Source organism: Triturus cristatus, chromosome 8 (genome assembly GCF_964204655.1).
Source record: "Triturus cristatus chromosome 8, aTriCri1.1, whole genome shotgun sequence".
Taxonomy (NCBI): Eukaryota; Metazoa; Chordata; class Amphibia; order Caudata; family Salamandridae; genus Triturus; species Triturus cristatus.
The window spans coordinates 1,130,110,250-1,130,135,459 of NC_140591.1; the positions used below are offsets into that span (position 1 = coordinate 1,130,110,250).

Here is a 25,210-nt window from a genome sequence, read left to right on the forward strand (position 1 = left end):
GAAATCTTGCCGCTGCAGTATCACAATGATTACTAAAACATGTTTTGTAAAAGAATGATAACTGGTTTGCTATTTCAGCAACCACATTTTCTAACCTAGTTCACTGGGGTCATTTCTTGTGCGCTTCACATTTTCATATAAGCAGATTCAGATAACTGCACAAAAATGATGAGAATTAATTAGTAAATTGTTCCAATGCGCTTAAATGTCAACAGAGGCATTACAAAGAAGCGAATTACACTGAGTATAATTTGCGCAATAGGTCTCTCAAAGATGTGGTTTTTGACGAGTGCAAATAAATTAAGCGACTTTTTTTTAGTGGGTTGCAGAGAAATGCAGCCCAATATTAATAAAGTTTTTTTTTGCTAACGATCTCCTGTCTATAATTTATGTTCAGATGGTGCTTTACAACTATACTTTCAAAAGGTTAGACCATCAGGCATCAAAGCAATTAACAGTGGAAAATGGCTGTTTCTGAATTGGATGTATCACTGGAATTGCTCTTCCTTCTAAAGGTTGTGCACTGCATATTACAGTATTTACTATGATGGTATTGGGCCTGGTGTGGCTCTGGCCCTTGCTCAGGGGCCGCATTGTGCACATTTTAAAATATTTAAACACACAAGCAACCAACTTGCGTGTGCCGCCTCTCTCCCCGGTGCCCACCCAAACGTTAGCCAGGCAGGGGGCCTGGTGTTGCTCTGGCCCGCACAATCCTTTATTCATTTCCTACTTACTAGTCTTGGGTGAGCTGGACACAACATCGTATGCAGGGGCTCTACGAAGGGGTGCAAGATCAACAAAGCCTCGGTAAGCCTGCAATGACTTGACTCACAGGAACCCATGAAATTCATATTCATTGAGAACATTGCCCCAGCAGGGTAAGTGGCAGGCCCTGCGAGTTGGAAAACCACAACAACGGAAACAGCAGCACACAGAACCCTAATCACCACAACATACATTACAGATGGCAAGCGCTTATAAAACTAACCTTGCAGTCTGAAATAGAACTGACTGCACTTCATGATCTATGTGGTCAAAGGACACAGGAACCAGAATTAGCGATGGCGACCGGGCTATTATACTGTAGGGGCTCTACGAAGGGGTGCACGAACAAAGACTCGTTAAGCAAATGGTCTTTTTAAAGACCTGTGAATTAATCTGGTGCGGCCGAATGCAGACAATTGCCATGTTAACCAGGCAGGGGGCCTGGTGTTGCTCTGGCCCTTCCTTGCTCACAGGCCGCATTACGCACATTTTAAAATGTTCAAACACACAAGCAACAAACTTGCGTGTGCCGCCTCTCTCCCCGGTGCCCACCCTCACGTTAGCCAGGCAGGGGGCCTGGTGTTGCTCTGGCCCTTCCTTGCTCACGGGCCGCATCACGCAGAGTTAAAAATATTTTCTAAACAAACACACAACAAACTTGTGCGTGCCGCCTCTCTCCCCGGTGCCCACCCTTACGTTAGCCAGGCAGGGGGCCTGGTGTTGCTCTGGCCCTTCCTTGCTCACGGGCCGCATCACGCAGAGTTAAAAATATTTTCCAAACAAACACACAACAAACTTGCGCGTGCCGCCTTCCTTGCTCACGGGCCGCATTACTCCGATTTGAAAATGTTCAAACACACAAGCAACAAACTTGCGCGTGCCACCTCTTTCCCCGGTGCCCACCCTCACGTTAGCCAGGCAGGGGGCCTGGTGTTGCTCTGGCCCTTCCTTGCTCATGGGCTGCATTACGCAGATTCTAAAATATTTAAACAAACACGCAATAAACTTGCGCGTGCCACCTCTTTCCCCGGTGCCCACCCTCACGTTAGCCAGGCAGGGGGCCTGGTGTTGCTCTGGCCCTTCCTTGCTCATGGGCTGCATTACGCAGATTCTAAAATATTTAAACAAACACGCAATAAACTTGCGCGTGCCGCCTCTCTCCTCGGTGCCCACCCTCACTTTAGCCAGGCTCGCAACACTTACCTTGGATGGTTCAAACTGGCCTTGGAACACCGGCGGTCGTCGTCTGGTCGTAGTCTCGTCGTCGTGGTTGCCTGAAGTGTGGCGAGGTGTGTGGGGCCAGACAAACTCCGCCCAGTATTTTAAATGGGACCTGGCCACACCCGCCAACCTTGCGAACCAATGTGTGTCCATGAATTTAATGGGGGTGACCCACGTTCCGAGTTGCTTTTCTTCTCAGGCTTAAATTGCAGTTCGGTCTGCAATGCTGGCTGTGGCTCCATCAAGTGGCCAAGTGGTGCAACAGCAATGAAAATCAGTGACACTCTGTTTAAACCTGGTCAGCTGATTTTCATTCGGTAGGGTACTGTCGGGCAGAGTCGGTTTTAACCGAATTCCGGACAGCCTAGATATAATCCATGCAGTGCAGAGTCTTGGAGGTCCACCGCCTCAACACGGTCGACCAGGAGTGGGGAGGGGAAAAACAGCACATGAGGGTGAGCAATGCATGGAGGCTGGGGAGAAGCATACAAAAGAGATTGCTTCACGAGAGAGACAGCAACATGGAGTGTGGGGGTGGATTTGGCAGTTGGAGAAGCACACAAGGGAGAGAGCTGGGAAATACATGCACTCTCATGGAGTGCTTAAGCAAAAAGAAAAGGTAGCTCCCTTAAAGGGAGCAGTGGAAAGATATGTCAACTAGTTAAATATATGGTAAAGAGGCTATGCTCCAGGAGAGAGACAAAAATAAGATGGAAAAGCTGGGAATGCAATCAAATAAGAAGCAAGCAAATAAGTGCAAAGCAAACCAGTGGTAAATAAGAGGCGGTCTGTGAGCCCTACAGGTTCTTGATGAGCCCACAATAGGTATTTTGCAGCCAGACCGCTCAACCAAAAAAACACTGGTTCTAGGGTGAGAAGTGGAAGTCCTGTTCTTGTAGTGGATGACGTGCATGCTAGCTTACATGGGTGCAAGTCCATTTAGTAACCCTTATTACGCAGCTCCTCACATTGCTCTTCCTAGGCTGTCTGCTGCAGGATGTCAACTGCTGTGATAAGGAAATTAAGTGAGAAGAGAAAAGTGTGAGCAACGGGATATGTAGAGGAGAGGAGAGATCCATGGCTCATCAGCTCTTATAAACAATATCCAAGACACGGAAGTCTACGGGATCTGTAGGCTCCTTTGCCCGCACCAGAACAAAACTGCTTCCCAAAACATCTCATCTTTCTTATGGCTCTCAAACCCTGATCAACAATTTCTTTTCAACTGGGAAAGCTCAGTTGGGTGTCTACTCATTGCGACCCAAAGCCTAACCCTCGCTGCTGTTGTTCTGGTGTTCAGCGACTCACTTTGGTGTATGCTGCCCTAGAAGACCATGATAGAACTTTAGCAATGGAAGATTATCGGACAGGTTTCCATACTTGGCACCCATTGATCTGGAACTCCTTCTGTTGATGTCTACGCATAATCTTTATCTTTCAAGTGGCTGCCCTCCAGCGCCACTCTTGAGGAATCCCTCTGACTGGGATCTAGCAGTGAAGGCTTGCATCTGAGAGGGTCAGCTGAAGCTGCAATAGAACAGGGGAGGGACAGTTTGGAAACCACACATTATTTGTAGAAAAACTTGTCGGTTCTGTAATAAAATGAGTGTGGTGCGATCCTAGCGTTATGGGAGGAGGATAAAATGGCAGCTGCTGGCAGGTGTCACACCCAAGACAATACATTTAGCAATGGCTGAAATCCCTGCCGCTGACTGACAGGTGGTGGAACTAATTGCTGTGGAGCATCACAATCCAGGGGACACTTCAGAATGTAAGTTCTAAAAGGTATACTGGCTGTGGCACTGTGGTGACGCAAGATAGCAGACGCAAGTAATCTGGAGCATTTGGGAGACCCCTGATGCTTAAAAATCAGCAGTGTGCCTACCTTTATTAAGCATGCCAAGAGATGCATCCCAGTGTTGTGAACCACAGCACAGGCTGAAAACTCCAAGGTTCCTGCACCTTTCCTCCATTTTGAACTGTAATAATTGCATAAAAGATGGGAAAAGCAATGGAGACGGAGCCATTTCCTGTCTCCTAAATGGAGTGCAACATTCCTTATGCAGAATGCTAGGGACTGCCACACATGCAATTGGAGATTCCATGCCCCCCGGAAACACTCCAGTGTTCTCACTGACTCTGGACCAGACATTTCAAAATAAAGGAATTATTGAGTGAAATGAAAAATTCCAGAGTAACATGGACCGGCTCTGAGAGAATTTGGCATGTACGCCAAAGAAAGCAAGCCAGGCAGGAACTGTGCAAATGAGAGATCACATGGTAATAAAAAAAAGGATTGGTCGGTTGCACCATAAAATTGGCTCCTGAAATGCAATATGACTGTGGGATATTGGAGCTGGTGGTGTGTTCTTCATATAGATGATTGAGCTGTCCTGTATTGACTAAGTTGGGATTTGGGGTCAGTGAAATAAGAGTTGTATAGTGGATTTTGCTAAAAATATATTGTCGTCCCCATCACCTTAACTCCTCTCCTTATGTCCTCACCTGCTCCAGGTAGATCGCGGTGCAGTGGAGACTATCTTCGTAGAGCATATTGCGAGTTTCCTAAAACCTAAATGTATTTGAATGCAAGGAATTGCATGACTATGCATTGCCTTGGTACGATTTCATAATAAACACAGTGCTTAATTTTTGCTGGTGGTTGCAGGTGCTGAGGAACAGCACTTCATTTAACCAGCAGCCTGTGACTCCGAGCAAGTGATAGAAAGACAAAAAGAGGAGACCGAAGGAGGAAGAGAAGGAAATGACAATAGTAGTAATGGGAGAAAGCAGGAATGAAAGAACCCATAAGAGTGAGATGAAGAAATAAGTGTGTGATGGTGAAAAAAGAGGCCTGGGGTGGGATCAAAGCTGCTTTGGTAATCCAGACCTTCAGCAGTGCTGATGGTTCCTAAGAAAACATTCAAGCACCTGTATTTATTTTCACAAATGAAGGGCTGAATAAATTAAAATGTTGCCAAAAAATCTTAACCCATCAATTCCCTATTCTCCTTACTGACTGGACCATGGTGGGTTTTCTCACCGCTGTTTCCTAATATAGCTATGCAACTTTACGGCTCTGATTACTGTTGACCTGATTAATTTAATGTATTTAAATATATTACAAAACTTATTACATTTGCGAGTTTCACGATAAGCACCACACCTGTGCATTATCCATAGGTAAATATAGACATTTTCCCTGGGATTAATGCCTAATCAATGTTATAGTATGCTAACATTCATTTCTAATGTGCGCTAACTCACAAGGGCCTTGAGGCGCACTGCCTCAGAGGTGCGTTTGGCAGACGTAAGTGACGGAGAGACAGATGCAGCTGATGATCACTCATAATGACCATGGACGACCAGACCGCCCGGGCGGCAGGTGGTTGGGTGGGGATGGGTAGGGTTGGGTTGGGTGGGGATGGGAAGTGTTGGGTTGGGTGGGGATGGGAAGTGTTGGGTTGGGTGGGGATGGGATGGGTTGGGATGGGAAGGGTTGGGTGGGTATGGGAAGGGTTGGGTAGGGCTGAATTGGAACAGCAGCAAATGCTGAGGATAGCAGTGGGAGCCATTGGATTTTGTAGGCACGCTTCTGCTTCTGCGCATGCCCCAGCTGAGGTTAAAATTACCCATTTGGGAATACTGAATTTATATCTGCTGATTCCCAGTGATGTACGTGCAATTGTCTCCTCTCTAACAGACAGAGTATATGTGTACTGCCACTGTGCTGTATGGTAACTTTTTCTGTGCTCTGCTGAAATATCAGCCTTAAATGGAAAAAAATATATATATCTCAAGGTGCAATGAAAGCAGAGCAAGTTCAGTTAAAAAGGCTAAGAAAAGTTTGTGTAAATAGCGAAGTTTTCAGACTCTTCCAGAACAAACTGTGGAATTGAATTCCCAAGTGTTTGGGAGCCATAAGAGATACTTTACCCGCCATACCTTTTCTTACAGACCCTGGAGGCTACAAAGAAGTTCCCTTCTGTATAAGGAAGGGATCTCGCTGGGCAGTATTTCTTGACACTTTTTTTTATATTAAAGAAATTAAAACACAGTGTGAAAATAGAGGTGGTCGAGACAACAAATTAATAGGGCGAGCTGAGCCAAGGGTCTGGCTTGGCTCTTGGAGCCCATGCACGAGCTTAGCCTGGAAAATGTTTGCCATCTAAATCATACAACAAACATCATTGGTAAAGTCTCTTCAAAATTTTTAAAAAGTGCATTTCTGTAACATTGGCAGCTTTGACATTGTAGCCTTTAAACGTGAAATTGGAACCATTCCTGCCTCTGCACCCACCCTGTCGACAGTAATATTTGTCGCTGATGGAACAAAATCACCCAGACCATTGGACAACTGCCCTTAGCTCCTCCAGACCCGCCGCCACCAGCAACCTGGAGCAGGTCATCCAGAACTTCTCCGTCTAAATCTCCAACTGTGCCAGCCCCAATGCCCAATTAAAACTGTCCCACACCAACCGGTCCAGTAAGCATGCCAGTTGGTTCACCCCCTGATCTCCGGGCCATCAAATGAGAATGCAAGTGACTAGAGAGACCATGGCGATCCAGCAGGAATCTCATGCACCTTACCACCTTCAAACCGGCCCTCAGCGAGCCAAGAAGTAGTAGTACCTATCAAACCGCTTAGACGCAAGCTCCAATCGCACAAAAGAACGCTTCAGCATCGTCGGAATTCTCTGGCCCTTTACAAATGAAAACACCATCAGCCCTTCCCAAACTCTTTGTGACACACTGGCAGACTACTATTACAACAAGATATTGGACATCTACAACAACGTCGACCCACTAATGACTTCAGCCACCTCTTAACCTGCAGACGCCACCAACCACCACCTGCTCACCAGCCTGGAAGCCACTCACGAAGCCGAGCACATCAGCCATCATGCCCACGATCCACTCCGGAGCACTGACTGCCCCCTACATCCACTGCATCTTCAACCTGGGACAGAGGGAAATCAGCAGTGCACTCACCGACATCCTCAGTGCATCCATCACTACGGCCACCATCCCTGACGGATGGACGCACATAGAGATTAAAACCCTACTAAAGAAGCGCTCCATCAACCGCATGAAACTCGAGAATTACCACCTTCATCTCCCTGCTCCTATTCCCTGCCAAGGTCCTGGAAAAAGCCATCCACTGCCAGCTCAGCTTACACCTGGAAGTAAGCAACCTGCTCGACCCCTCCCAGTCTGGTTTCTGGGCCAACCACAGCACCAACACCGCCTTGATCGCATCAACCGACATCAGAACCCTCTTTGTCGGAGGGGAAACAGCTGCCCTGATCCTTCTCAACCTCTCTGCCACTTTTGACACCATCTCTCATCACAACACTCCACCACATCGGCGTCCAGGGAAACGCCCTTAAGTGGATTACCTCATTCCTCTGTAGACGCACTAAGAGTCCGCCTACTGCCCTTCATCTCCGAGCGAAAGAGCATCATTTGCGATGTCCAACAAAGTTCCTTCCTCAGCCCCACCCTGTTCAATATCTTAATGACTCCGCTAGCCGACATCATCCACACACGTGGACTCAACATCATCTCCTATGCTGACGACACCCAACTCATCCTCTCACACCGAAGACCCCTCCAGCACCAGATCGAACTTCCGGAACGCCATGATCAACATCGCCGACGGGATGAGGCCCAGTGCTGATTTTCAGGAGGAACACCTCTCCATGGAACGACACTCGGGGTGATAAGCCGAGCATATATTGATTGATTGATAGACAGGTGTCATGTGAACCCTGTATGTGGCCCAGATTCTTATAGATAATAGCCTATTCTATCAATGATAAATAGCCTAATCAATCAAACTAAATGTTGGTTATATGTTAGCTTTTGTTCTGACACATTTGAATGTGCTTTCATATACAAGAGTTAAAAAAAAAGGAGGATCAGTTAAGGAAAATATTTGCCCAACACCACACAATTTGGTTAAGCAGGGAAGCCACGATTAATCCAGGGTTTCTCGTTTCACCTGGTCTTTATCAGCCCCTAAATGGGTATCAATTTGTCACCTTTTTATCTCAAACGTTAACAAATGAGGGGGGTGGGATAAGGGTGCTGGCAGAAGCTGCACAAAAGCTTGGCTCTTTATAGGCTCGTGGTTTCAACAGGACCTCGAGCTGACCCAAGGCCAGGTTCATACTCTAGCCTGGCTCTAGCTTTCTTTGGCTCACTCACATCTGTGCGAATAGGCACATTATGTACTAGACTGAGGCCATACAACGGAACTCTTTGTGTTCAGGGAAGCCACTCTACATGCCGTAAAATCGGTTTACCCTCTTATAGTCCAGAGGAACCAGTCACAAAACGAGCTGCAGAATTGTGCATAATGGGACTTGCAGATTTTGGTGCGGTAATCATTAAACTCCGCAAATAATGCACCATTTTGAGGCTCATGTTTGTCATTGGGTGCTATTTATCACACCCGATTCATTCCATTCCCTGCACTGTCAGAATATTTATTTCACACTTTTCCGAGCCTTCTGTAATTTGGATCTAATCATGTTTGTTTTCACCGAGCAGAGCCCTGCCAGTACTAAACCACAATAGCTATGTGGCCGACCTTCCTGTGGTCTTGGGCTGAACAAGTTTCCTGAACTTAGAAAGTACCCTTCATGTTTTGACAAACTTTTGATGCTGGACAGGGGAATGATTTCTTCTGCTTTCCCCTCTGTGCCACTGGATTCAAGCTAGCCTGGCTGATGAGGGGTGAAACCCCGAAACTGGTCCCAGGATGCTTGTTTCCGGTCCAGGAAGGACTTGGCTTGGCAGTTCGGTCTGGACTGTTCCCATGAGGCACAGGGTCAAGACTGATTGGCATATGGCTGGGTCTAAACTGGAGTTGCATGGTGAGCAAAAGAAAAATGGATTTAACCCAGATCACTTGACTGGGGGTGAATATTTTGATTTGTTCCGCATTTCGTCCATCATTTTTGTCTTTTTTCCCCTCCTCATCATGCATAGTGAATGTGCATAGAAAGAGATGTGATGTAAAGTGTGCGTTCACTCCTTAGGGCATCTTGGCACTGAATAAAACATTTTTATTTGCTACCTAACTCTCTGATACTCATGTCATCAACCTCGGTAAGATGAAAGGCTGTGTGGCTTGCTGGGATTTTAACTCTGAGGGAGAGTTCCAACACAGATCACTAGAGGGAATTAGTTAACCCTCAGATCCCCAGACCCAGCTGAAACAGATGACCTGTAGGAACTCATAAGATGCAAGTTTACAATTCTCAATCTAAATTATTTCATAGTTCATCGAACATGATGCAGAAATATAGAGAGGTCAATAAGACCCTGTCTGAATCAGCTCTCCGGAATGGAAGAACATAATTATGGTTTGTGTTAGACCTGGCACCTTGGCGTGAGTCTCCCTTCCACTTTTTTTTCGCTGTGCCTCATGTGTTTTAATGGTGTTGGCCGCTCAGAGCACTGTGCCACTGCCAACCAGTGCCACAGTGCAAGTGCTCCCTATGTAAAATGTATATGTTGGTTGGATTCCATGATTGGCTTATTTGGTTTACTATCAGACCCCAGTAAAGTGCACCAGGAGTGCCCAGGGCTTCTAAATACAAATGCCGCTGGTGGGCTTGCAGCACTGGTTGTGCCACCCACAGACGCGGCCTGGTAAAAATATGCCTAAGGTCTGCCATTGCAGAACCTGCGTACAGTCTGGTACTGACATGCTGACTGGACAAGTGCACACACTTGCCATTCCCTAAACCTTCCCTTAACATTAGTCGCCTCTATGGTAGGCCCAAGGGCAGGGTGCATTGTAGCATAAGGTAGGCCAAGCCCTGATGTGTGTGGCATGTCCTAATAGTGAATTACAGCCATTTTCGTTTTTCACTATTGTAAGGCTACCCTGTTCTCATAGGCAAGAATGGGCTGTTAAGATTGTTACATCCTATGATCCTAGCAGGCCCAGGGAACATGGTAGAAAATTGAGTTTAGTATGCCTGAACTCAGAATAATAAGGTACATCTTTTAGCAAGGTTTATTTTAATATTCTGCGTTTGCAAATGCCACTTTTTTAGAAAGTTGGCATTTGCTTGCCTAACCATTTCAGCCCGCCTCTGCGTGATGTGTATCTGCTGTCTGGCTTGTGTGAGTGACAGGGCTGGGGAAACCCAGATGGGCAGGGCTAGGTAGCCTGGTGGTGAATAGAAAGATTGACCTATAGATGGGTGGGAGGAGTACACCTGGCCTCTGAATAGGGCTGTGCTCTGCCACCACAATGTTGGCTTCGCCCCCTGTGGAGTGTCTGATGGCTCTGCCCTGCACCCTGAAAGAAGAAGCCTGCATCGCATCAACAAAGTGCTCCAGAACTGGACTGAACTAGGCAAGGTCCCCCCTGGCCTGAGAGAACAAAGGATTTGTGGTATAAATGTAGGAGCCATGTGCTTAAGTAACTAGATCCTGTCCTGCCAAGAAGAAACCGCTGTCCGACCTGAAGGAACTGGAAAAGCTGCATGGAGGAGTACTGTCCCTGACCTGGGGGATTGGCCTGCAGTGGTTGCCTTGCTGCTGAAGAAGAGGAAGAAAAGACCCAAGAAACGTTTATTTGACTTGTGCTGAAAGATCTCCAAGGGCTTGTGAGTGAGCTTGCCCCCTGAACGAAGTCCCAGGACCAGTGGACTTCACCGCCGTGAGATCGCCTTGGAAAGCGGACAGTTTTCCCCGCATCTTCGACTCTAACTGCTGCCTATGTCTCGCTGATCGCAGCGTACCCCCTGCAAGCTGGTATCCTGCTGTCCGGCCCGAACAAAGTGTCTGAGGCCCGTCTACAAGCCGTAGCTCGCACCACGAAGGAAGGTAACCCCGGCCTGAGTAACACGACTTACAGGCCCCTACGAGCCGCAGCTCGCACTGTGACTGAAGAACATCGTCCCGTACCCCTTGCACCCCCCTCCGGACCGTACTGCCAGCGTGCTCGCCTCTGCCCTGCTTTGGGAAAGGCTGCGGTGCGTATGGTGGTCGCGTACGTCTCCTTGTCCGGAGCGTACTGTTCGTCTGTTGCCAGCACTTCTCAGAGTCAAGACCCGCGATCCCGCTACGACGCGTACACAGCGCCTGGAAAGAGAGAGCCGTACCTTCGCACCGTCCCCTGCAGCTGCGCACGCCCAAGGTCTAACGTACCGTAGTACGCTCCGCCCCCCAGAGGACATTGCACCCTACAGTCCGCTTGTTGCCCGTGAAGTGTCCGTGTCGACCCAAAAGCTCAAGGTACTGTGCCCGTTCTCACCGTAGGGTGGACGCTTCATTTCCGAAGCGCCTGCGGTGCGTATGTAAGACCCGTTCCCAAGTGTCTGTTAACCGCGTACGCCGATGAACGAAGCGCATAGACTATTCCGAACAACGCTAAGCTCAAGAACTCTTTGTAAACAAGTATTGTGGTTATTCTAAACGTTAGCTTTGGTCTTGTGCTAAGCCTGATAAGAAAATATAAAACATTTTTAATATATCCCGGTGTGGTGTCCATTTGTGGAGGGTCACGGGATTACTGTGTGTGTGTGTGTTCACAAACGCTTAACCTAAACGCTCTGGGATAGGCCTTGTCTGCTCGCGACAAGCTACCTAGAGGGTGAGCAGGGGTTATTGTTAGAGTGTACCCCCTTTCCCTCACTGGAAGAAGGACTCTTTCCCTCACTGGAAGAAGGACTCTCTGCTTGTCCCAGGTACCTACCTGTGCCGACCAGGGAATCCGGATTCTAACAGTTTGTTTCTCCTGCTCGTCTTTGTATCTTAGTCGAAGTGGAGTGGGCATTTGGTGATTTAGGGCAGCCTGGGCTCCAGGTTGCTCACCGTATACTCTCCTCAAAATGACGTGCCGGTACTCCGAACCGGACAATGCCGGCCCATTTAAAGCTCTGATCGTACCAATCTATTAACATCTACCCCAGATCCATTAGGGGGGCAAGTAAAAATAGTGAAAGGGACTTTTTCAGGAGTACTTGGGTCAAAATCGATTTTTGGTTGTAAGTGGTCAGATACAGGTGGTGAGTGAAGCCCAGGGATCATAGCTATCTTTGAACTCAGTAGGTGTAGTGTGGCGCCAGGAAATCCGGAAAGGGGCTAAAGGGAAACAGTGTTGGAGACTCGTGTGCAGATCATGGCCAAGTGTGTGTATAGTGAAGCCAACAACGGTTAAATTGTGTCTGGTCTACTGGGAACGACGGAGGGCCTGTCCTGTGTTACAGAGAGTTTGCAGGGGTATTTAAAGCTCAACATAGCATAGGCGAATGTATGCAACATTGGAATGGTTGCACTAGGATGTGGACGCTTCCGCGGGAGTGCACGTTATGTGTTGCGTATTTACTACACTCATGTGGTACCAAATGCGTAAGAGAGGGACAGGATGTGGTCTAACGACTAGGACAAGCAATCTCAAATCTGGGGAACTGGGTTTGAGTCTCTGCAATGACTCTTAACATCCTGTCATTCTGGGCAAATCACTTAATCTCCCCGTACCTAACAAAAATAAATGTGTCCTTGTGTAACACAACTGGTGCTCATGTAAAGCGCTCTGATACCTGATAACTTCGGTTCAAGTTTGCGCTATAAAAAAACTCCGGAAAAAAGATGAATATAGCATAACACACAGCAGTCCATGCAGGGTAAGCATGCAATGGTGTGCCAAGTATGCCAGTTCCCTTCATTGTGAGGCAGTAAATTGGTACATAAAATAATTGGTGGGTGTGTTATATTTGCTCACATGTTAATGCTTACTGTACACAAATGTGTACACTTCACGCATTAAGGATGAGGACAATCTCTTGATGGACTTGTAGCTTTGAGGGCAGCTACTTTGTCTGGCGTTATCCCTTCTTACGTAGATAGGTGCACAAGGAATTTCAGTCTGCTTTTATGGAGCTCATTTGTCAGTGGTGAGTGAGACGAGCCTCACACAGTAGGGGTTCCAGAGTAGCGTGCTACTCGCCGAAAAAGCGGTTCAACACCCCATCAGGGGTAGCAAGCACTATGTAAATGCAAACCTTTTTCCCTCTTCTATCCCTCTGCTATCCTTCTCAATCCAAATAACTGTCTAATAACCACCACTCAAATTACTTTCATATTTCACTATACTAATTCACCACTAATCCTTTATGGGTTCCCGGAGTAGCGTGCTACTCACCAAAAAAGCGCTGCAACAGCTCATCAGGGGGTAACAATCGCTACATAAATTCAAACCTTTTTCCCTTTTCTATCCCTCTGCTATCCATCTTAATCCAAATAACTGACTAACCTATCCACCACTCAAATTACTTTCATATTTCATTATACTAATTCAACACTAATCCTTTATGGGTTCCAGAGTAGCGAGTTACTCGCCGAAAAAGTGCTTCAACGCCTCGTCAGGGGTAGTAAGCGCTATATAAATACAATACAATGCAGTGAGCTTCAGTACTGACTAACCTATCCACCACTCAAATTACTTTCATATTTCATTATACTAATTCAACACTAATCCTTTATGGGTTCCAGAGTAGCGAGTTACTCACCGAAAAAGTGCTTCAACGCCTCGTCAGGGGTAGTAAGCGCTATATAAATACAATACAATGCAGTGAGCTTCAGTATAGGAGCAAAGGTCACTGCAGTCATTTGATTCAACGGTTGAAGCTGCATAAAAAAGACCACTGTTTCTTTCTGGTTTTAGACAGTTCTGCCTGTCTGCTAGTCCTCTAGTTAGCACAACAGTAATATCCAGAGGGGGGCTATGGGTCTCCTTACTTTAGCCAGTGCTTGTGTGGAGTGTTGCATTTGTTTACCTTTTGTTGGAGCCCACGTTGTTTTGCGGATGTCTGCATTTTTTAGCATTTACATTTTTACAACGGTGAATGTCACCTCGAGGTGGGTCAAACACTGAAAGTTCGAGTCTGAATCTTGGCTCTGGCTCGAGGTCCTGCTTGAACCACGAGCTCATAAGAAGCTGAGCATTCCTCTACCCAGGATGTGACCTTAACCTTCAGAGCTGCCAACTTCGGAAATGGGGACCAGGTCCGAGACTCTGCATTGGATCAACATCCTGTGGTTCTGGACAAATCACTTCATCTTCCCGTTTCTATAAATAATGAATATGACCTTGTGTAATGTAACTGGTGCTCATGTAATGCGCTCCAGTTCCTTTGAGTCGAGTTTGCGCTATATAAAAACTGCAAATAAAATGCACAGAGGTTAAAACAAAGCCATAACATAAAGAAAGACAAATAGGTACCCATTTATTGGCTGACTTGAACAAAGTGAAGCCGGAAAACCTGGATAAATCGTAGCTTCCCCGCTTTAATTGTGTGGTCTTAGGCAAATATTTTTATTCCCCAAAACTCATTTTTCTTCGTTATCACATATGAAAGAACTTTCAAATATGTGACTTCAGAATAGCAGTTGTCCTAAAACCTATGGTGTTTGATTTAATAGACTAATGTTGCTGTATAATAACTTGGGGCACGTATAGGGTTTACATGACCACTGTCTTGCCTCTTGGTTCACTGATAGTTCATATTTAAAAGCTATCACTTAATAAACCCTTCTGAGTGCAGTGCTACATTGTGACACAATGTCAAAGCTTTCATATGTCAAAGAATTGCACTTTTTTTTAATTTAAAGAGACTATCTTATTTTACGTGTTGTTTATTGAATGATTTACATAGCAAACATTTGTAAGGCTCGGCTCATGCAATGCTCGAAGAGCCGAGCCAGACCTGTGACCCTGCTCTTGCTCGGCTCTCCCTGTTATTTTGTTGGCTCGTCCACAGGGACATAAATTGAACCAAAGGCTAGGGGTAGCGAAAGTAATATCACACGCAATTTGACCTTTACTTTCACTTGCACAAACACACGGTACAAATACACACGCATTCACTCACATAACCACACTCTCAACTGCAAGCATGCACACCACATACATTCAAAAGCATTATTTACTTACCTCAGGGTGTTATACCAGCTAATTGCACTCCATTTTATTATTACACTAACCATGAATATTATGACATTGTTCACTATCCGTTTAATTAAAAAACAACTGACTGAAAAGAAAAACGTGGAGGCCTAACTTACCCCATTAGGACGAGCTGCCCTTGTTTTCCTGGGACTGATTTTGCCACCTCTGAGGCCTGGGGTCATAAGGACAGTGCCAGGGTTTGCAAGGGAGAAGCCAGGAGTCGCAGCTGCGACCCTTGGCGACCCCTAAATGACATCCATGCTCACCCCCTCTTATATTCCCTGAAGAAGATAGTCTGTGTAAAACATTGTATCAAATGCGCTGGAGCTCCAGCCCACAGCCTCCTGTCTTCTTCCCAGGAGACGCTAGGCATGGTTCTATCTCCGCTAATTGGCGATATAGAGTGTACGCCATTTTGGAAGTGGCACAGAGGAAATAGTAACACTTTTTGAAAATGTGGTCTTGGTCTTCTTATGGGCTTTAAGTGAGCTGGATCCCTCAGGGTCTCGGACGCTGTGGTAATTAAAAACCTACATTGAAACGGGTCCCCATTTGGCCCTCCATTCATATCCCTAACTTTAATGTCAAAAATGCTGCTTTGATTTCTGAACATTGAATGTAAAAAAACATTAATATAAGCCATATCAGCGATTTAGGTGCAGTTTATTTTTCAGGTTTTACTTCATCTTGCATTCCATAAGCATGCTAGGTATTTCCAGGCTGTTGTTTCTTTGGTGTAGCATGTCACTCTTGTATAGTGTAAACTTTCCTCCAGGTGCTTCTAGAACAGACCTCTAGTGACACCTCTGAAGTTGAGCCTGAAGTCAGTGGGTCAAAGAGGTGTTCAGAATGCATTATCATCCAATCCGTGGCCTCTCTGCAGAGTGCACAGAGCAGTGGTCACTTATTTCAATTGAAATTGTGATTCTGTGGGAATGTGTGTGAAGAAGGTGCACAGTTGTCAGAATATTACCAAGGCGAAAATGGAAGATTATGCAGTGCTTGCAGGTGAGTGGGTGTGCTTGTGGGGGTGGATAAGTGAAGATGTGAGAGTGCATTTAGAACAGAGTGAAAAGATGGTGCTGAAGAGGAAAGAGGAGGTGTAAGACATGCAGATGGATGAGATGTGGAGCAAAAATGGCTGTACATGTCTAACAGAGTTCACGTAATAGGAGAGATTGAGCCACATTGAAGGCCTCTGTCCCTTCCACAGGCCGCAGTAATATTTAAACCACAGTCTAATTCTCTGAATTGAAATGCTTTCAGTAATAATTATTTACAACCAAATCATTGTTGTCACTCATTTATCTTAAACCGCTAACAACCATTGACCAAGCCAATAGTTTGGGCTGGTTTTAGGTATCAGTTGTTGAATTGTATATCTGGATGCAAAAAACAGAAAGCTCTGAGAGGAACCAAAATACCGGTCTAATGGTACACTATGTAAAATGTAATTTGTGTTTAAGCCACACCTTTAATTACACAGGCCCGTACCTTTTAGAGACCGCCCCCACTTTTTTCATCCCACTTAAAGCCCTGTCCTGCTTATTTAGTGTTTAACATTTTAGCAGCCCCTATGTATCTCCTCATTACCACCAATTTAGGGGATGGAGGGAAATAGCAGGGGCTGCTGGGATATTGAATAGCAAGTGAGCAGAATAAGGTCTGAAGCGGCCACTTTGTGCCCTCCATTCTTGTTTGTTAACACTTGTTGCTTGGGCAGACTGCGACTTCAGCGCCCATCAAAACCGCATCAGCCACATGCCACAGAAGACTTGACCCAAGCCACAACCACTAGCCAGCTAAATACCCCTATAAAGACTGAAAACCCATTTTGTCTAAGATTGATTGTCCTGGTAGTGTATGTTTCCATGAGGGTCAATAAATTGTGGAATTTACCCTTCCTGATAGGACTGGTAATAAAGTTTGAACTTTAATATTAGGAGTGCACTAGGAGCAAAACAATAAGTGATTCACACAAATAAACCTGTTGTACGTTCCGTTGACTTGAACGGGACATCTAGTACAAAACTGCCCAACTATTGGTGATTCTTGGCATTTTGAAACACTGTTATTCCCTGTAATTACTCTCTCAGGCCATTCCTGGGCTTACAAATCTATCCAGCAATGTCATCACTTAACCATTCATCTTTTTGTTTTCTTGTTAAATATTTTTTATTTGAACATGCATAAACAATAACTATATAGATAACAAGAATAAAACAGTAGTAAAATACCTTGCATATTAATATGATTACTAACCATGTTAAAACCAGAAACAAAAGCTTCAAAGAAAAACATATTCCTATCATTTTTATATTTAAAAAAAAAAAAAAAAAAGATACAGGTAAAGTGAAAATAAGAGGAGAGAAAAGCAAACTTGAAAATAAACGAGAGGAAAGAATGGAGAGAAACTGAAAAATAGAAATGTTAGAATTAAGATGCAGGTGAGTGAGAAGATAGATATGTAGCAAACAATAACCCATATAGATCCAATTTAAACTTTTGGCATATTGATCATGAAGAAACATTGGCTATTCTATGCTCATCGCTAATAAGGTTCCACCATGTTGATAGAGATAACGTAAAAGTATCTTCCCTACAGAAAAGTATAACTTTAAAAGCAAGTGCAATAAAAAGATCATATAATATACATTTGTGTGAGACCGGCCTCGTGGCGTGGGCCCTCCCGACCAGCAAGTTACTCTACAACCACGCCGAACCTCGTGGACACGGCCTTCCGGCTCCCGTGGGCCAACATCCCGAGGGCCGACCAGATCCCCAACACGCATGCCCGGCCGAGGGAGAGCGAAACCCCCCCCCCCCAAACCAGACCGAGAGGCGCCGACCCTGTCACACCTCTGGTCTCTCCCCCGAGGGAGGTTTCGATCGACCACCAGGCCCCCGGTGAGCGGGTGCCTCGCCTGCTGGGTGTCTGGAGTCCCTCCCAGACCCACCTGAACAGATCAAAGGGCCGAGCGACAGGAAACCCCGTCACACCGCCCCCCAGGCACCAGACCCCTCTCCGCGAGGACTCCGGACTTCAAAGAGGAGGGGAAGTATAACAAGGGGTGCTGTAGGGACGGGAGCAGAGAAGACCTGGACTGACGAGAGCCTGCTGACCTGGTCGCGGCTCGATCGCTCACCGAACAGAAGAACGCTACCCGAACTCTGAACCATCTGAGCCCTGCTGACGCTGTCGCGGCTCCCCAAACTCTGAGCCCTGCTGACGCCGTCGCGGCTCCCCGAACTCTGAACCATCTGAGCCCTGCTGACGCCGTCGCGGCTCCCCGAACTACGACCCTCCGGTGCCTGCTGAGTGACTCGCGGCTCGCTCCTCCAAGAGAAACGGCAGAGATTGCCGAGAGAAGCAACATACCCTCAGCTCGAGGATTGAGAGCTGTGCGCCGGATATCTCGCAGAGACACTGATCCAAAGACTGTCCCGCTACCCTTTCCCTCCTCACGAGATCGTTGCCGCTTGTGGCATTAATTCTGCACCTGCCTGCCGGATCATAAAGATCCCTGACAACTACCGATAAAAGCATCTTGTCTTACAACGAATTACTGTGTGGTGTCCCTCTATCCGAAGAGAGAGTAAGCGCAGCGTGTGCGATCCTAGGTACGAGACCCTTCCAGGAAGGGCCTCCCTGCTCTTGCTCGGCCTAACTCTGGGTAAGGTGGACCTCCGGGTGGTCGGGAACGCATTCCGCAGCCTCCCCGGGGAACGCCTTCCAACATTTGGTGGCAGGCGACGGGATCCGAGCCAACACCTAGAGATCGAAAGACTCGGGGGCTGGGCTGTGGGGGCGGTTCCTGAGCGAGGGGAGAGATACCCTGCTGGACCTGCCCTCCACGGTGATGAACTCCTACAGTCACATGAAAGAGGCCCTGGTAGCCAGGTATGGGCTCACCCCTGAAATGTACCGGCAACGGTTTAGAGACTGCAAAAAGATACCCGGTACCACCTGGGTGGAGTACGTGAACTTTTACAGCCGGGCCTTGGACGGATGGATCAAGGGCAGCAAGGTCTCCACCTTTGAGGAGCTGTTCGACCTAATCGCATGGGAACACTTGTCCGCTAATTGCTTCGTAGAGCTGCGCCAGCACCTCCTGGACAGCAAACTCACAGACCCTCAAACTGTCCGTCGAGGCTGACCGATGGGTGAACACCCGGGCCTCCCGGGGCCCCGTGGGAGACTACGGACGCCACAGTCAGGGACCCCCCCGCCAGAGGGGCGGAGGGAATCAAGGCCGGCCAAGGGAGCTCCCGGGGGGATCCCCGCTCAGCCCTCCCAGAGGACAATCTCCGCCCTTTCCAGCTCCGCCTCCGGCCAGCACCGGGCCACCAGGGAGGCCGGGGCCCCGAGTGAGGATCACCTGTTTCCGCTGCCAACAGACCGGACACTATGCCAGCGACCCTCAATGTCCCCTGTACCAGCGGACCGCCACAACAACCCCGCCGGCTCGACAAATGGCCTCCGTAGCCCTGGGGGAAGAGATGGAAGACTCCGAAGAATGGGAACCAGCCGCCATGGCCTTGGTCTCCCTAGGGGACCGGGAGATGGTCCCCGGAACGTCCCTGCCCGCCAACACGAAGAAGTACCGACAGCAGGTAACGGTCAACGGTCACCGCATCGAGGGCCTCCGGGACACGGGGGCGAGTGTCACGGCGGTTCATAGTCACCTGATCTCCGAAGATCAGATCCTGCCTGGCGCCTTTTGTCCCGTCATATCATCAGACAATTCCGAGAGCCTATGCCGGATGGCCCTAGTCCCCTTCGAATGGGGGGGAGTCACCGGCAAGTTAAAGGTGGCGGTTCGAACCTCCCAGCCCGTGGACTGCCTCCTGGGCAACGACCTTGAGAACTCCCCGTGGGGACAAGTGGAACGAAGAGCCCATCTCGATATGATGGGCCTACCCGAGTGGGTATGCGCCACCACGCGCTCGATGACTCTCAGGGTGCCTTCCTCCGAGGGGGGAGAGGCCATGCCGCTAAGCACCGCCACCATCCCCGAGATCCAGAATACACCACCAGAGGCCAACGACCCCCTTCTGGACGAACCGACCGCTCCCGACGAAGGGTCAGTGCCTTCCGACCCCGAAACCCTGACCAAACTCGGGGACTTGCCAGAACTGGCCCAGTGGCCCTGCGAAGGGGGCCCCTCCCGTGAAGAATTCTGCCAAGAACAATCCACCTGCCCGTCCCTCATTGGACCCCGACAACAGGCCGAGGCCCAAGCAGCAGGCGACCGGACTGGCACCCACTGGGTATACTGGGAGAACGGCCTCCTGTACAGCGAACAGAAGTCGGCCGAGTTGGGATCGGCCCGAGTGCTAGTGGTACCCCTACGCTTCCGAAGTCTCCTCCTGGGCCTGGCCCATGATGTACCCCTGGCCGGACACTTAGGCCAAGATAAGACCTACCAACGACTCGTCACCCACTTCTATTGGCCCAAGATGCGAGCAAATGTGGAGGCCCACTGCAAGTCCTGCCCCACGTGCCAGGCCAGCGGAAAGAGTGGGGGCAAGCGCAAGGCTCAGCTACAACCCTTCCCTGTCGTCAGTACCCCTTTTGAGCGGGTAGGAATCGACATTGTGGGACCCCTGGACCCCAAGACCGCCCAGGGCCACCGGTTCATCCTCGTCCTGGTGGATCATGCCACCCGTTACCCCGAAGCCATCCCTCTCCGCACCGTGACGGCCCCCGTGGTAGGCCGGGCCTTGATGGGGATCTTCTCCCGCATGGGGTTCCCCCGGGAAGTCGTGAGTGACCGGGGTACGAACTTTATCTCCCGATATATGAAGTCCCTCTGGCAGCAGTGCGGAGTATCGTGCAAATTCACCACCCCGTACCACCCCCAAGGAAACGGCCTAGTCGAGCGCTTTAACAAAACACTGAAAGGGATGATCATGGGCCTCGAGGAACCCCTACGCCGGAGGTGGGACGTCCTCCTCCCATGCCTCCTGTTCGCCTACCGGGAGGTTCCCCAAAAATCCCTGGGATTCAGCCCATTCGAACTACTATATGGACACCCTGTCCGGGGACCCCTGAGCCTGGTCAAGGAGGAGTGGGAAACCACCCCCCGGGGGACCCCTCCGGATGTGTTCCGATACATCTTGGCGCTCCGCAACCAGACCCGGAAATTCAGAGAACTCGCAGAAGCGAACCTCGAGGCTAGTCAGGAAGAAATGAAGCGCTGGTATGACCAAAATGCTACGCTGGTCGAGTTTCAGCCGGGCCAACAAGTCTGGGTCATGGCCCCGGTGAAACCCTGCGCCCTCCAAGATAAATGGACTGGACCCTTCAAGGTGGTCGAGCGGAAGAGCCAAGTCACCTATCTCGTCGATGTGCAGTCCCCGCGGAACCCCCTCCGGGTTCTCCACGTGAACTGCCTTAAACCTCACTTTGTACGGACCGAATTGAGTTTACTCCTGGCCACCGACGATGGGGCCGAAGAAGACACCGAGCCCCTTCCAGACCCCCTGGGGGCGAAAGAGACCGATGGGTCCGTGGAGGGGGTGAGACTGTCAACCGCCCTCACAGCCCAACAGTCCGACGACTGCCGCCAGCTACTAAGGCAGTTCGCGGACCTCTTCTCCCTGACCCCTGGGGTCACCAACTGGTGCGTCCACGACGTGAACACCGGCGACAGCCCGCCAGTGAGACATCGAGCCTACCGGGTCCCTGATCGGGTCCGAACCTGCATCCAGACCGAGGTGGCGAAGATGCTAGACCTCGGGGTGATTGAACCCTCCGACAGCCCCTGGGCCAGCCCGGTAGTCCTGGTTCCGAAAGCAACTACCCCGGGTGTTGCCCCTAGCTGAGGTTTTGCGTGGACTACCGAGGGCTCAATGCGGTCACCCGAGCGGACGCTCACCCTATCCCCCGTGCCGACGAGCTCATTGACCGCCTTGGGGCCGCTCGCTACCTCAGCACCTTCGACCTGACTAGTGGATACTGGCAGATTGCCCTCACCGAGGGAGCCAAGGAGCGCTCCGCCTTCTCCACCCCGGATGGGCACTACCGCTTTAGGGTGATGCCGTTTGGAATGAAGAATGCCCCGGCCACCTTCCAGCGGCTGGTGAACAGGGTCCTGTCCGGACTAGAGGGGTTCAGCGCAGCATACCTCGACGACATAGCGGTCTTCAGCTCCCAATGGACCGAGCACCTCCAGCACCTCCGTCAAGTCCTGCTGGCTCTGCGCCGGGCCGGCCTCACCATCAAAGCCAGCAAATGTCAAATTGGGCACGGCTCCGTAACCTATCTGGGGCACCAGGTGGGAAGTGGGCAGGTCGCCCCCCTCCAGCCGAAGATCGACGCCATCTTGTCCTGGGAACCCCCCACAACCCAAACGGAAGTCCGGGCCTTCCTGGGCCTCACCGGCTACTACCGAAGGTTTATTAAGAACTATGGCAGCATCGCAGGCCCCCTCACCGAACTAACCTCCAAAAAACACCCCAAGAAAATACACTGGACTCCCTGCTGCCAGAAGGCGTTCGACACCCTAAAGGCCGCCATGTGCGTGGCTCCGGTGCTCAAAGCACCCGACTACGCCCAGGAGTTTGTGGTCCAGACGGACGCCTCGGAACACTGCATCGGGGCAGTCCTCTCCCAGTTCGACGACAAGGGCATAGATCGGCCCATAGCCTTCATCAGCCGAAGGTTGCTGCCCCGGGAACAGCGGTGGAGCACCATTGAGAGAGAGACCTTCGCAGTAGTCTGGGCCCTCAAAAAGCTGCGGCCCTACCTGTTCGGAACACACTTCCGAGTACAAACGGATCACCGCCCCTTGCGGTGGTTGATGCAGATGCGAGGAGAAAACCCCAAGTTGCTACGCTGGTCCATCTCCCTGCAAGGGATGGATTTCACGGTGGAACATCGCCCCGGGACGGACCACGCCAACGCGGACGGCCTGTCCTGATTCTTCCGCTTCAGCGAGGAGAACCCCCAAGTGGATGGGTAGCTGTCGCGGCTCCCCGAACTCTGAACCATCTGAGCCCTGCTGACGCCGTCGCGGCTCCCCGAACTCTGAACCATCTGAGCCCTGCTGACGCCGTCGCGGCTCCCCGAACTACGACCCTCCGGTGCCTGCTGAGTGACTCGCGGCCCGCTCCTCCAAGAGAAACGGCAGAGATTGCCAAGAGAAGCAACATCCCCTCAGCTCGAGGATTGAGAGCTGTGCGCCGGATATCTCGCAGAGACACTGATCCAAAGACTGTCCCGCTACCCTTTCCCTCCTCACGAGATCGCTGCCGCTTGTGGCATTAATTCTGACCCTGCCTGCCGGATCATAAAGATCCCTGACAACTACCGATAAAAGCATCTTGTCTTACAACGAATTACTGTGTGGTGTCCCTCTATCCGAAGAGAGAGTAAGCGCAGCGTGTGCGATCCTAGGTACGAGACCCTTCCAGGAAAGGCCTCCCTGCTCTTGCTCGGCCTAACTCTGGGTAAGGTGGGCCTCCGGGTGGTCGGGAACGCATTCCGCAGCCTCCCCGGGGAACGCCTTCCAACAATTTGGGTGAAAAACGACCAAAGTCAGGTGACCTGGTCCCAAAGAAGACATTTTGAATTGATACTTGAATATTACATTGAAAGATTTTCTAACATATTAACCAAATAAGTTTTCAAAATTTAAACAAGAGGACAACAGTAGGGCAGGTGAATTAAAGTACCAATAGCTGCAGAACAAGACCAACATAATGGAGAAGAGGTTGGAGCAAATTTAGATGTACAATCGGGAGTATTAACAGCTCTGTTATAAACAAAACATAGAGATTGTGTGATACGTGCATCTGTAGATGTTTTAAATCAATAAGGGGTTTTAAAGCACACTACTCGCCCTGAATTGGTGCAGTGTATGGCTTTATTGGATGCGGAGGGGGGAGTTTGTTTCAGGTCTTGGCTGCCAGGTAGGAGAAGGATCTGCCACCTGTTCTGGCCCTCTGGATGCAGGGACTGTGGCTAGGGCGAGGTCGGCAGAGCATAGGTATCTCTTGGGGGCGTGGAAGGGGCTTTGTTTGTTGAGGTATTGGGGTCCAGTGTTGTGGAGGGCTTTGTAGGCGTGTGTGAGCAGTTTGAAGGTTATTCTTCTTTTGACGGGGAGGCAGTGGAGGTTTCGGAGGTGTTGGGTGATGTGGTCTTGTCATGGGATATTGAGGATAAGTCTGGCTGCGGTGTTCTGGACGGTCTGGAGTCTGTGGAGGAGTTTTTTTTGTTGATTCCGGCGTAGAGGGCGTTTCCATAGTCCAGTCTGTTGGTGATGAGTGCGTGGGTGACGGTCTTTCTGGTGTCAGGGAGGGTCCATTTAAAGGTTTTGCAAAGTATGCGGAGAGTGTTGAAGCAAGTGGAGGACACAGCATTGATCTGGCTGTTCATGGTGAGTGAAGAGTCTAGTATGATGAGAGTTTGTATGCGTGGCCCATTGGGATGGGTGGGTTTCCGAGGGTGGGAGGCAAAAATTGAAAAAAGACAGAGGGGCAAAAACAAAAAGGATGACACACAGAGTGGACTAGCAGAAGACCAGGCTCTTTCACTAGACCACCAGGGATGAGGCGCAGGCAAGAGCCTGCGGGTGGAGGTGGGCCTCAAACACCTAGCTGGATCTCAAGAAGGCGCTAAGGGCAGTGCCTTAATGGCGGAGCTGTGTGAGGGGAGAGCAGTGACTCTGACCAGGAGTCAGTTTTAAATAGTTTAAGTCCTATTATATCCCATGTGTGAATGGGATTGAAAGGTCAGATTCTCATAATTCAATAGAATCTTTGGATCCTACAGTAGTAGAGGGATGATAACATATTATATAAATAAGCAGCTTTGGGAATAGAATTGAGGGCAAGATTAAAAATGGTGTCAAGGGTGTGAGTGATACAGTGCCAGGATGGAAATTATTAGTCATTAAAAAAGAATAAAGAGCAGAAGATAGGTTGTATTCTTGCAAAAAAGAGCATGTAGATTATATTGTATTTGTAGTTGGGAAAAGAGAATAACAGAATTGTATTGTACAAGTTGATGAACAAACATAATACCCTTCTCTTTCCAATGTTTATTATTCCAGAGAGATTTAGTACAAATGGAGTTGATCTGAGAAAAGTAATAAGAGGTTGTTTTATAAGGTAGCATGGACAATATATAAAGCGACGCAGTACAATCATCATCTTGATGGTATCTAATCTACCCCACCATGATAAGTGAAGAGGAGGCCATGATGAAAGTAATTTCTGAATTTTAAGATCTAAAGTACT

At 49.0% G+C, this 25,210-nt stretch overlaps 1 protein-coding gene across 1 annotated transcript in view; it reads left to right on the forward strand.

The window, feature by feature from the left end:
- The window catches only part of CHST10 (carbohydrate sulfotransferase 10), a 219,908-nt gene that overhangs the window by 64,408 nt on the left and 130,290 nt on the right, over positions 1 to 25,210 (forward strand). The gene's annotated exons all lie outside the window — the stretch shown is intronic.